General features: G+C 36.2%; 1 protein-coding gene across 3 annotated transcripts in view; it reads right to left on the bottom strand.

Annotated features, from left to right (window-relative positions):
* LOC142334075 (cationic amino acid transporter 3-like) overlaps nucleotides 1-12,660 on the bottom strand; it is a 149,450-nt gene that overhangs the window by 103,566 nt on the left and 33,224 nt on the right. For 2 of the 3 annotated variants that reach the window (XM_075381748.1, XM_075381749.1), the window contains exon 1: nucleotides 11,932-12,080. The exons of the other annotated variant lie outside the window; for it this stretch is intronic. The gene's annotated coding sequence lies outside the window, so the exon portion shown is untranslated. Of the gene's footprint in view, nucleotides 1-11,931; nucleotides 12,081-12,660 lie in introns of those variants that run through there. 3 annotated transcript variants of the gene reach the window in all.

The following is a 12,660-nucleotide window of genomic DNA, read 5'->3' as shown; positions in this document are numbered from 1 at the left end:
CGATGATTTTATTTCGGGCTCTGACCATCTACATGCAGCTATTCACCTAAAAACCGATGTTTCTAATTTATTCCGACGTTATGGTTTTCCATTTCATCAACGGTTCTCTAACGGTCATAATATCGCTACTCCTGAACATAACGTTCTATTCCTTTAGCCCAGGAACACGAATTACATACCTTAGGCATTTTACGGAACAATTCTAAAGACGCATTATCATTTCAAACCGCTCAATCTATCGATACTAAAATTTATACTAAGAGGATTGTTCTCTCTATTATTGCGGGAGTATTTGACCCGTTAGGTCTTATCGGTCCTATTGTTTTCTATCGTAAATGTTTTGCGCAACCTTTACGGCGACTTAAAATTAATCGGGATGATAGATTACCTACAACGATGTTATCTCAACGGTATAAGTTATACAATCGGTTGCGCTTAAGCGAATTAATTAAGATAAGTCATCCGATTAGATGCAACAATGGCGCTGAGGTTAACTCGATCCAAATACACGGATTTTCAGACGCTTTCGTAAAGGGTTACGGCTGTTGTATCTACATTCAAACTTTATTTTCTCAATTTCATATAACTTACTTTATTCAAAATGAATACTTGCTCCTTTAAAGCAAATAACACTACCAAGGCTTAAATTATCTCTGGTCGTTTATTACTCTCGCATTTATTAGTGAAGGTAATAAACGCTCTAAATATACATATTGATGAAATACATTTGTATTCGGATTCAACCGTAGCATTATCCTGGATTCACGGACATCCGTCTGCTTGGAAAGTATTTATTAGTAATAGGATTACTGAAATTCAAAGAGATACCTCAAATGCTAACGGCGCTGTATTAAGTCTGGAAAATCTAGCCTACATATTGTCTAGGGGTTGTAATCAAAGTAAATTAATCGATACGTCGCTTTGGTGGCACGGTCCTCCTTGGCTCTTACAATTTTCATCTCGTGGGCCAAATATTCATAATAACTTAAATAACTGTAGTATCCGGAATCCGGAACGGTCTGGAATGACTTATACGATCCAGAATGTCTTATATAAAAACGTAAAGGCATATCAACACCTTTGGTACGTATTGTTTTAGTTCGACCGCACGCAACAGTTTTCATCTTTACGTAAGCTAACCTATATAATCGGCTATCGTTTCCGATTTATTCACGATCTTACATTAAATCAGACGGAATGAATCATTTAACTTCAACGGAAAAACAAACCCTTACCTTTTTCATAAAACGGTCTTAACATGTACATTTAGCGAACAAATAAGCTTAAGAACGATCAAATTACAACACTCTATTATATTATCAAGTTAAACATCCTATTATCCTATACTCAAGGCAAATATAACTAAATTAATTATTACTGCTAAGCATTTACGCCTTTAAAATTCTGGTATACAATTAACGCATCGTTCATTACGCCAGAAATACCGGCTCTTAAATGCTAAAACAAGCGCTTCATCTATCGTTAATAAACGTTTGAATTGTTTTCGTTTTTTTACACAAAAACTCAAGCGTAACAATCGGGTCGGCTACCGCCTTTCAGAATAGGACTTTGCCGTCTATTCTCTGTCTGTGCAATAGACTATGGAGGTCCACTTACAATTAATCATGGCGGGTAGCAAGCATCCCAAAGCCGTAAGTAAATCTTATATCGCGCTTTTTATATGCCTCAGTACTAAGGCGATTCGTTTAAAATTAGTCTCTGATTTGACTAAACGGTCATTCGTGGCAACGCTCAAGAGATTTATTTCACCAAGAGGTATTTCTACCCGAATTCTTTCCGATAACGGTTCCGAGTTTCATTCTGCCAAGAATATTTTGTACGACCTATTTAAATTCTTAAATTCGGAAAATCTAAAATCAAACATTCATGAATCTGAACATACTGCCCGTCAGAAAAGAGATTTTTTTCTTATAACATGAGAACATAAATAAGTTGTAAGGTACGTAAATGTTATACTAATATGAGCGTAAATTATATCGTTAATATTATTCAGTAATACGAAATAAACAGAGTATATTGTTATACAATTGAGTACATGTATTTTACATTTTTTTATCGATGTAACATATAATAGCGATCACAAATCGATGACAACGTATAAGAATAGTACAGAACTAATACGATAGATAATAGAATTGATAATATGATAATAGAATAGTACGTATATGAATAATCATAATGCTCAGATAATAATATACATAAATATATATATTCCTGTACACCTGTACCTATAATCTACAGCAACTAGGATTTCTTTAAACGGGTTGGTTGTTGTGCAGGAGAAGATGTGTCCAACGGTCCGAACAATCACACGATGTCATCGGACATAAAGTGTAAATAATGATGACTTATTGCGCATTTACAGACTCGTCGCTTCTAACTAACTTGTACCTATTATTTTATAGCGACTAGGATTTCTTTAAATAAGATGTTCGTGATTCAGGAGATGTGTCCAACGGTCTGAATAACCACGGCGCCATCGGATAGAAAGTGTAAATAATGACGACTCGTTGCACATTTAGTGACTTATTGCGTCTAACGTACTTACAATATCTGTCTATCGGGGCACTGAGTATTAATCTCTATTCTTCATTTTTGTAATGTTGAAGCATCATATAATTTTAAAGAATTTATTCTATCTTTGTACTTCTCTTTTTAGATAATACTTGGCTTCTGCCTTGACCGGCAAACAAGTTTTTGATCGGCTTATGCCGGTCGATGCATAAAATTACCGCGTATATATGCAAAAATGTATTTTTTGCATATATAAGCTTCATTATTTTTATGAATTTTTTTCGTATAAATCCACATTATGTATTGCACTGTATAAATCTTGGTTTGGACGATAAATCGATCGTATTGTATTTTGTGATGAAGTGTACAAAATAAATTTTCATCTGTCATTTTAAATCGGTCAGAAGCGGTGAAAGAGTTCTTTTTGATAATTTCAGAAATAAGTACGATTTCAAATTTTGGAACGGTAAACGAAACAAACTAGGTTATGTTACGTACTAGGTAATCGTTTATTAACAATAAGCGGTCATTCGTAGCTTCGAATCGAGATTGTTAATAAAGTAAGGCCATCGTTTTCGTTCTCATCCCTATAAGATATTTTTGAATGTCATATAAGAGTGAAAATTACCTAGGAATCGCACAAGAATAAACGAGCTAAAATTTGATATGATTTTCATTAATATCCATCCATCGGTTTTTTGAACGGCAGTACATAATGTCTTTTCTAAATTCGAGCGCCGGTAACAGTGAAAAACATTATTTTTTGGAGAGTTAATCCATCTGCGATCGATAATCTATTTTTTACTTATTTAATTTTTCGACCCGCCGGATTATCTATGGAAAAATCGTCATCAGAAATTAGTTCTTTAAAAGTTCATTTTTGAAATCGAAGCCGAGATTCAAATCTAGTAAAAGTTCCATTTTTTTATACTAGACAGTGAACACCGGCATTCTTTGGCGGTTGGGTTTCGATTAACTGTACACTCCATTTACATGTTGTACAAATTGTAACGGGGCCGGTGTAATGAGTTCCTTCCGATTAAGGGGAGAGAGAGAAAATAAATAAAGAAGAATCTAGAAGGAACGAAAAGGGATTCTTTAGTTAGAATAACGTGTCCGTTTAACGATTTGTTCTTTCTAATACAGACAATGACACCTCCAGAAGCTCCTGTTTGACCAGAAATATTAACGGACCGGACAAAGAAGTTATAGAAGAACGTAAGGGCGCGGACAATGAAAATTATTACGCGTTACGAAACGTCTCGGGAGGCGTTTTCCCATTTTAAATAGAGAAAGGGTGGCGCAACAAATATCAACGCTTTTTCCGCGGGGGGAAACTGAGAGACAGGGAGCAGTCCTGTGTGAATGTGGCAGGTTCACGCAGGACGAGGTGATTGCTGCTGTCAACAAGCTAAGAAATAAGAAGAGTCCGAACGCAGATGAGGTCCCGGCAGCAGTAATTAAAGGTCTGATCAAGTTGGTCCCGTGGGAGATGACAAACATTGCCAGTTACGATCTGCAGCACCGCATGTTCCGAGAATGGTGGAAGGAAGCTAGAACGGTCTTCTTGCCTAAGTCTGGCGCTATTTCTGGCACTGACGAGTACCGCCCTATCAGCCTGATAAATAATACGGGCAAAGTCGCTGAAAGGCTTGCAGCCGTTAGGCTACAAGAAGAATTGGAAAGTAATGGCAGCCTACATTATGAACAATATGGGTTCCATAAGGGTCGTTCGACTGTCGATGCTATTAACAGGGTGGTGAACTGGGCGGCGGAGGTCCGTCAGGGGACCTGGCGGACGAGGAGGACCCGTTGATGATTCAGCTGGATATCAGAAATGTATTCGGCTCTGTTCCACGGACGGTTATCATGACGACGTTGAGGCAAATGAATAAGTGACTACCTAGTTAATCAAGTGAATTGTTATCTTAACAATAGATGGACAGAGGTCAACACACTGGAGTGAACGGAGAGGTACCGGATCTTCGGCGACGTTCCGCAGGGATCCGTATTAGGACCCCTGCTTTGGAATATCTTCTATAACCGGGTACTCCGTTTAAATTACCCAGAGGGAGTTACTATAGTGACATATACAGATGACGTCGCAGTATTAGTGGAAGATAGGGAGTTGGTCGCCGTTGAGGCTAAGGCCAATCTTTCCCTTCGGCTGATAGATGAATGGCTGGCAAACAACAGTATGGAGGTGTCCCCGGCCAAAAGTAGGTGTATCCTCTTCACGGGTAGACGGAGACTTCGCGGAGTAAATATTGCGATCCGTGGGGAGGATATTGCTGAAGTGAGCAACACCAAATACCTGGGTGTCACGGTAGATAAAAACTTAAAGTTTGGTGGGCACATCGAGATTGTGTGAAAGCGTGTAGTGCCCACCATAAAAGCGATCAGGGGGTTGTCGGTGAGACACACCATACCTAGAGCCTCAAGGAGGAGGCTTAATATGTCGGCGATGGTGTTCTCTGCACTATATGCGGCACCGGTACGGGCAGGCGCCATCAATATTCAAAGAAACGAACAGAAGATGTACAGCATGCACCAGGTGGCACTGCTAGTCGTGGTGGCGGGTTACCGCACGATTTCATACGACGCGTTGTGTGTTCTGGCGTCAGACCCACGGATTGACTTACAAGTAAAGGGTAGGAGGTTAAGAGCGGAGGGTCTCAGTAAAGCCGAAGCAGAAACGGTAATCAGAAACGAGTGGAAGACGATTTGGGCTGGGTCGGTAGTAGCAGCGTGGACTAGACGACTAATACACGATTTGGACGCCTGGCTGGACCGTCGACATGGCGAGGTAGATTATCATATGACTCAGCTCATGGCTGTTTCGGTTTTTACTTGAAGAGAATTGGTAAAAGAGAGACGCCAGTATGCGACTACTGTCAAGAGGTGGACGACGCGAACACACGGTGTTTGTGTGCCAAAGATGGGCGCAATACCGCCACTCTCTAGCGGCCAATAATCTGGTAGCAGAAAACCTGGTGGAGTGGTTGTTGGCCTCAGAGGACAACCGGGTGTGGTTTACCAATTTTGCGGGAGCCATTCTTCTCATTGAGGAGGAGGAATCAAGGCGTATGGGTCGCTAGTGGACGCTACGTGTAGGGAAGGGCGGATAGCCCCGTCTCGGAGGACCCGTATGCTTAGGTGTACGGGTTTCTGAGAGGGGGCGGCGACTCCGTGGGAATACACTCGCGAGGGACAAAGTAAAGACCTAGACCCGGCTGGTGGGGTTGGATTTCCGGGGGCGCTTGCGCTCCTGGTGCTGACGCTGCTGGTTAGAGGCAATGGCATCAAGACCGAGACCCGGTTCCCGGTGGGAGGGTGGGGAACGGCATAGCCGGGCCTCATTTCCTCTCGCCGGGGATTAGAGGCAGGCACAGAAGGTCCAGAACCGGGGTGGTTGACCTACCGTGCCGGGTATTAAACCGGTGGGTGGGGAGACGCCTTAGAGTCAAAAGGACACGTCCCTGGGCCGAGTATACTTAAGTGGATGTTCGGCCCAGAGATGCAGGGAAAAAAAGTATATAAATACTGCTGGGACCAACGGAGTGACAGAAGTTTTGCAACCCCGAGTTCGCGGTGTAGCGTGCGATAACAGTAACGTGTGGTGACAACGACTGAAGAGTACGTCACGAGTATTTAGTTTCGGACGATGGTTGAAACAATAAGCTGTTCGGCGAGTTATTATTTGTCAACAAGAATGAAAGTTAAAGTAAATTATTCATTTATAAGTCGTAAAGTAGTTCTTTTGTAAATATAAATAAAAGTAAATAATACTTGCGTAAAGTGAATCGTGTATGAATTAAAAATTTTTCCGTCGTTAATTCTGTATTAGTTTCTATCAGTCTTAAGTAAATGGGACTGTATTTTGGTATTTGTAATTTAATTGTCGTTAAATCGATTTTGTGTCTTTTTTATTTGAAGTACTATTTTGTACGTTATATATATTTATTATATTATTTATCTTATTTTATACATCTTTAGAGTAATAATTTGTATTTATAAGAAATTTTTACGTTTGTTAGTCTCTTAATATCCTTGTCGAACGGCGAACACGCGACAATATCATCCTCGTCCCATCGGGCCATGGGGTCGCTTATTGTTCACAAGTTGAACAGATTGCAACCTAGCTGTCGGGAAAAGAAAATAAATATTAGTTTTAATTTTATCAATTAATTTTCGCCAAACAATTCGAGCGGTTAAATTCGGTACAGACAATCAAGATTTACTCTTCACAGAACTAGAAACGACATATTCTTTAAAAAATTCCATTTCCTTTCTTTCTTTCCGAAAGAAAGAAAGAATTCCTTTCTTTCTTTTTCTGTTTAGCCTCCGGTAATCGCCTTTCAGATAATACTTCAGAGGATGAATGAGGATGGTATGTATGAATGTAGATGAGGTGTAGTCTTGTACAGTCTCAGTTCGACCGTTCTTGAGATGTGCGGTTAATTGAAACCCGACCGCCAAAGAACACCGGTATCAACGATCTAGTGTTCAAATCCGTACAAAATAACTATCTTTAGTAGAACCTGAACGCTGGAACTCTCGACTTCAAAATCAGCTGATTTGGGAAGACGAGTTTACCGCTACACCAACCCGGTGGATTATATCGGTATAACCTACTTTTTTACTTTAACCTATCCGTTGTTTTAACCGGAAGTAAATATGTAACGACAATACTTTTGTTTTATTTTATTTTTAAACAATTACTGAGGAAAAATAAAAACCCCTTTTATATAATATTTAATTACATAAATATTGATTCCTGACGTATTTTGTTTACCGCATCACAAAAAAAATATGATTTTTACAATCGATTTTTATTCACCGAGTTAAAATGAAATTTGAAAAGTCAGATTTAAAGAAACATCAAAAATGTGAATAAATTTTCCAGTTTGTTCTTTTCAAAATTATTTTGATTACTCGTAATTTTGTCGTCAATATTTAAAAATGTTTAATACGTGTACATTTTTTTTAAAAATATGCAGTAATATTAACTTAATACAAAAATATGTTGAACCGGTTAGCGATCTTCTAATTCCTCCTTGAAAAAAAAAACGTTAAAAAGTAATCGAACGAAACTCAAAATCAGACACGTTTTATTTCAATAAAAATAAATCGTATATTCTGGACACGAACCTCCAAACACACTCTATAGAAATAAGACTAATTTAAAATTTAACATAAAAAATCCTGCGGCACCGCTTTGGAGTTCATTCAACCGTTGAATAATTAACTACTGTTGTTATGAAGCCTTTTAGTTCAATAGGTCATCTGATAAAGTAAAATGAAATAAAATAATCGAAATTGTAATGAAATCGGTTTTAAATAGACGGTTTTTTTCAGTTAGAGTAAGTAACAGGTAGTATTATGAAAATAGAAGACAAAGCGATAAAAAACGTATTTAGAAACGGATAATTTTTTAAATCGTACACTCGAATTAATATATAATTTTTAAAACCGAGAAACAATCCGCGGAAAGAAATAAGAACCGTAAAATTTCGATAGTCTTCCGATATTTTGGCAGAAACTAAACAGGAGTCGTAAAAACATCCATCAAAAAATATAATAATTTAAAAAAAATAAATAAACAAAACCGACTTCCTAAAAGCACACAAAAAAATAAAGGGGTGCTTTTTCAATTCTCCTTTACATGTGGCCTTTTACATTTCGATACCGATTTAAGGGTAAGTGTTAATAACACCGATATACAAAGTAAAACTTTTTTAATCTTTCTCTAAGTGTGATCCTTTCCCTCGATTTTTCTTTTTTTTTGCGTAGGTTACAGAGGCGCTTTCTATCATCCTCAGTTTAACAGGAACAGCGCATTAAGTTAATGTAACTATTGTTGTACGTTAAAAATTTTTAGCAAATACACTTCTTTGTAGGTAGCCTCAGGTACATCTCGAATTAAAGTTTAGTAGAAATCGGCTAGCATATTAACACTCCGCTTTCCTTTGCAACGGTTTTCCATCGCTGAAATATCTCGGTGGAAATGATCATCGTACTCTTGCTTATCAAAACCCCAAGAAGATACGAATACAGAAAATGAATTTTCAGCGACAACAATATCCTGGAAATTTTGGTATTTATGGACACCCAGAAAATTTCCCCGATTATTTTTAAACGCGGTCTAAGCAGCGAGATCAACATCGGTCAACATGGAGTTACACTTTTCATCTCTGACCGGTTTCCTTATTTACGGGCCGACAAAAGTCTCTTCTTTAATTTTTCTTTCGATTTCTTTTGAGAATTTCTGCCTTATGTTCAACAGTCCTTGACTTCACAGCTTTTACAAGATTTTAGTAAAAAAAATGTTTGCAAGATTTTTTCCTCTGACTTCGAAGAAGCTTTTACAAATTTTTTGTTAATCCCGGTTTGATATGAAGCGGCGGTAATATTTTTTTTCACAACGATTTAGTTCTCGCGTTTCTTCTACTGCTGTTTTATTATTTAACGCTGATCTCTGGCTCGGCTCTCCGATTCACAAAGTTCAACACGCAACGCCGGAGAAGGAATTTGGTTTCGGTCGGCTCTGTCTGTTCCATTGTATTGTATTTTGATATTTGTTTCTTAGTTTTGTTGTTATTCCGTTTTGTGTGATTCTTGTTAGTTCGGTTTTCCTTGTTCGACTATATTTTATAGAATTAATTTATTAAATAATTAATTTTGTGTTTTTAATACATCGGTATTTTTACAACGGTAGTCTAGGCCGTATAGCTTACCCGTTCGGTAGGCTGTTTATTTAAATCGCTTCTCAGAGTTTGGGTTGTGACTGTTCGTTTTTATTTATTATTTATACTACTTATTAATCTTATAATTTATAATTTACAGTTATTTAATTTATTTTGGTTTTCGTAAATAGTTGTTTATTTAAACAAACTGTTGTTGTTAGCAACCATCTTGTTGCTATGTGACTTGCCATCGGGTAGTTTGTTTACGTTGACTGCTATCGGTCACCCGTCCAAGTACTACTGGATCGAGGATACCGGTGTTCTTTGGCGATCGGGTTTCAATTAACCACACATCTCAGGAACGCTCGAACCGAGACTGTACAAGACTACACTTCATTTACACTCGAAAAGCAAAGAAAGGTTATACTGATATAAGTAAACGGAATTATAAATTAACGGAGTAAAAACTTTTTAAAAAATTCTCTTTTTTTTTAAAAAACATTCCGGTCTGATTTGACTCCTTTGTTCGGCTTTTAACAGATAAACTATCACAGATTAAAACAAATTTTTTAAATTAATTTTTCTTTTTAATTCGGAAGTACGGTGTCGCAATGGGATACCCTTTAAAAAAAAAATCATCATCTACATTAATAACAGATACGGTTGGATTTTCAGTACTGAAAATTAAAATTAAAAAAATTGGTACTTTAAGTACGCGTACCGTATAAGTACCCTAGGTTTTTTGAGCTTAAAAGTTTATTCATCGGAGTAGTTATTGATTTCCATATTCGGCCCGGTTTGGCGCATCGGTTACTCGACAAGGCTTTCTTTCTTTTTCCTCCTCAGCCTCCGAGAATTACCGTTCAGGTATTACTTCAGAGGACGAATGAGGATGATGTGTACGAGTGTAAGTGAAGTGTAGTCTTGTACAGTCTCGGTTCGACCGTTCTTGAAACATGTGGTTAACTGAAACCCGACCTCCAAAGGACACCGGTATCCACGATCTAGTATTCAAATCCGAATAAAAATAACCGCTTTTACTAGGACTTGAACGCTAGAATTCTCGACTTCCAAATCGGCTGATTTGGAAAGACGCGTTCACCACTAAACGACCCGGTGGGTTTACTCGACAAAGTTAAAAAAATTCTAGTTTACACGAAGAAAAAAAACGGATACCACGGTGCTACCTTGTTCAACAGGGTCGAAAATCAAGTCGAAGTTAGGTTTTATATAACCAAATATTTGTGACGATCTTCAAATTTTTGAATCGAAAGGTTTTCGAAATACAAGGCAAAAAGTAGAAACAACGTTTAATATCCTCCATCTCTAAATCCGAGAAACTTAAAACTTAAAATTTGAAGTAACATAATTAGTATTAAAGCTAATTTCATCGCACTGAAGATCGATTTTCTAAAACCGTTGCACAAAAAGTTAAAAATTAAAATTGGCGAAAACGGCTCCTTCCTCTTTTTTAATTTTGTACAAAATTTAATTTCATCCATGCACCATCTATAGAGATTTTGTAAACCACTTTTAAGAGTTTGTGTTGAGCCATTCCGAATATATTTATCAAAATATAGCCAGATACACGGGCTATAATCAATGTGTGTATATATATATATATATATATATATATATATATATATATATATAACACATGCACACACACACGCACACACACACACACACACATCTTCCGAAAATTTCTGTAATTTATTTTGTGTCCTTTTGGAGTAAGCTAGTCTTGAGATTTTGAAAGGTTGCATTTGCTAAAACTCCGATCTCAAAATGTTGTCCAAATACTTATCCTTCTTATCCGTAGTACATACGCTGCTGCAGCAGAGGTAGAACTGTAGCAGGAAGAAAAATAGATTAATATCGAGCATATGTAAAAATCCAACGCTACCGGCAACGAAAATTTATAATAAATTGATACGCTCTTTTACTTTAAAAGATTAGTAATACTACAACATAATTAATAGAGCCGTAGTAATAATATCGAGCCGTTAACAAGATTTTTTATATTCGTCTAAATTAAAATGCCAACACGTGTAACTTAAAACAAAAAAAAATCCATTGAAAAAATTGTTTTTAAAATTAACAAAAGATTTAATTAATTACTATTAATAAATCGTATTCTAATAGCGTTTTAAAAACCTACCTCTCATCGGCAAAATTTACCGATACATAAATGCGATTAAAAAAATATCAATTATGCCCACCACAATAACAGTGAAAGTAAACACATATTCTCTATTTAAAAGAAAAATAGATATCGATAATAAATAAATCCCTCATATTTAAAAGAATACATACAAATTATACTCCCGATGAAAAATATAATTAATGAACAAGTAAACTTTTTTTTTACGACGATTAGTTTAAGGCAAACTTGATTTAAATTATTCAAAATTCATCGACCGTATTTAAAAATATATATTAAAATACGATACCCTAAAACAAGATTGTAGTATAAATAGAATAATAATTTCATTTATTTTATTATAAATGTCATTTATTCAGATATTTCAAATACCTTAATGTAAAACCGAACGGTAGAGAAATATTTATTCGATAATTAAATCGAAGCGTGAATTCATTTCGACAATTATTTACAGGATATATTTGCAGTATTTCATTTTACTCTCCTCGTGACTTTATTAAAAGAATATTAATAAAAAAATTACGTAAATAAATCGCTTCAACATACCTCCCTCGATCAAATTTGCAGCCGATTTTATGCACAAAATAAAACAGAAACTGAAAATTGTACGCGACATAATAAAATGCACAAATACATATTTAGATTATATTTTAATGCGTTCAGACCAAACGATAACAACTATAGCAAATAAGAGATAAATATTTTAAATAAATTACAACCATCTATAGTTATCAGACCGGGTTATCGGACGGCACAAAGGTTCAAAGAGGCCTAATAACACACTTTAAATATCATACTTTATTAAAACGGTCGACTCGTGATCCATTTGCATCGATATATATATATATATATAAATGATAAAATAGAACGACATAAATATTAAAGAATCTCTACCCGCTTCGTTTCGCGATTTGATAACATTTTATAAAAAAATTTTACGATATCTGATATAAGGAATATCCAAAATGATGACAGGTTACGGCATCCGTGCAAATCACAAATTACACTACGTCAGGCCGGTTTCATTCTATCTAACTGCCTTATTATAAATTTACACGTAAATTGTATTTTCTTTTTCTACGTATCGATAATCCCTTATATCGCAAAAACCAGTGGAACAGCCTGAACGAATTTTTATCGATTTTTTAATTAAAATGTCACGATAAAACGGAAAACGCTGAAAAAGAATGTATCGAAAAAATTTTATTTAAAATTTCAATAAGACAGCAGCCGTTTCCATCGTTAATCGTAATCGGTAAACAAATAAAAGAAGAA

This window comes from Lycorma delicatula, chromosome 13 (assembly GCF_047948215.1).
Source record: "Lycorma delicatula isolate Av1 chromosome 13, ASM4794821v1, whole genome shotgun sequence".
NCBI classification, from domain to species: domain Eukaryota; kingdom Metazoa; phylum Arthropoda; class Insecta; order Hemiptera; family Fulgoridae; genus Lycorma; species Lycorma delicatula.
Note: the sequence above shows the minus strand (reverse complement) of the source record. Positions and strands in the feature narration are given on the sequence as shown.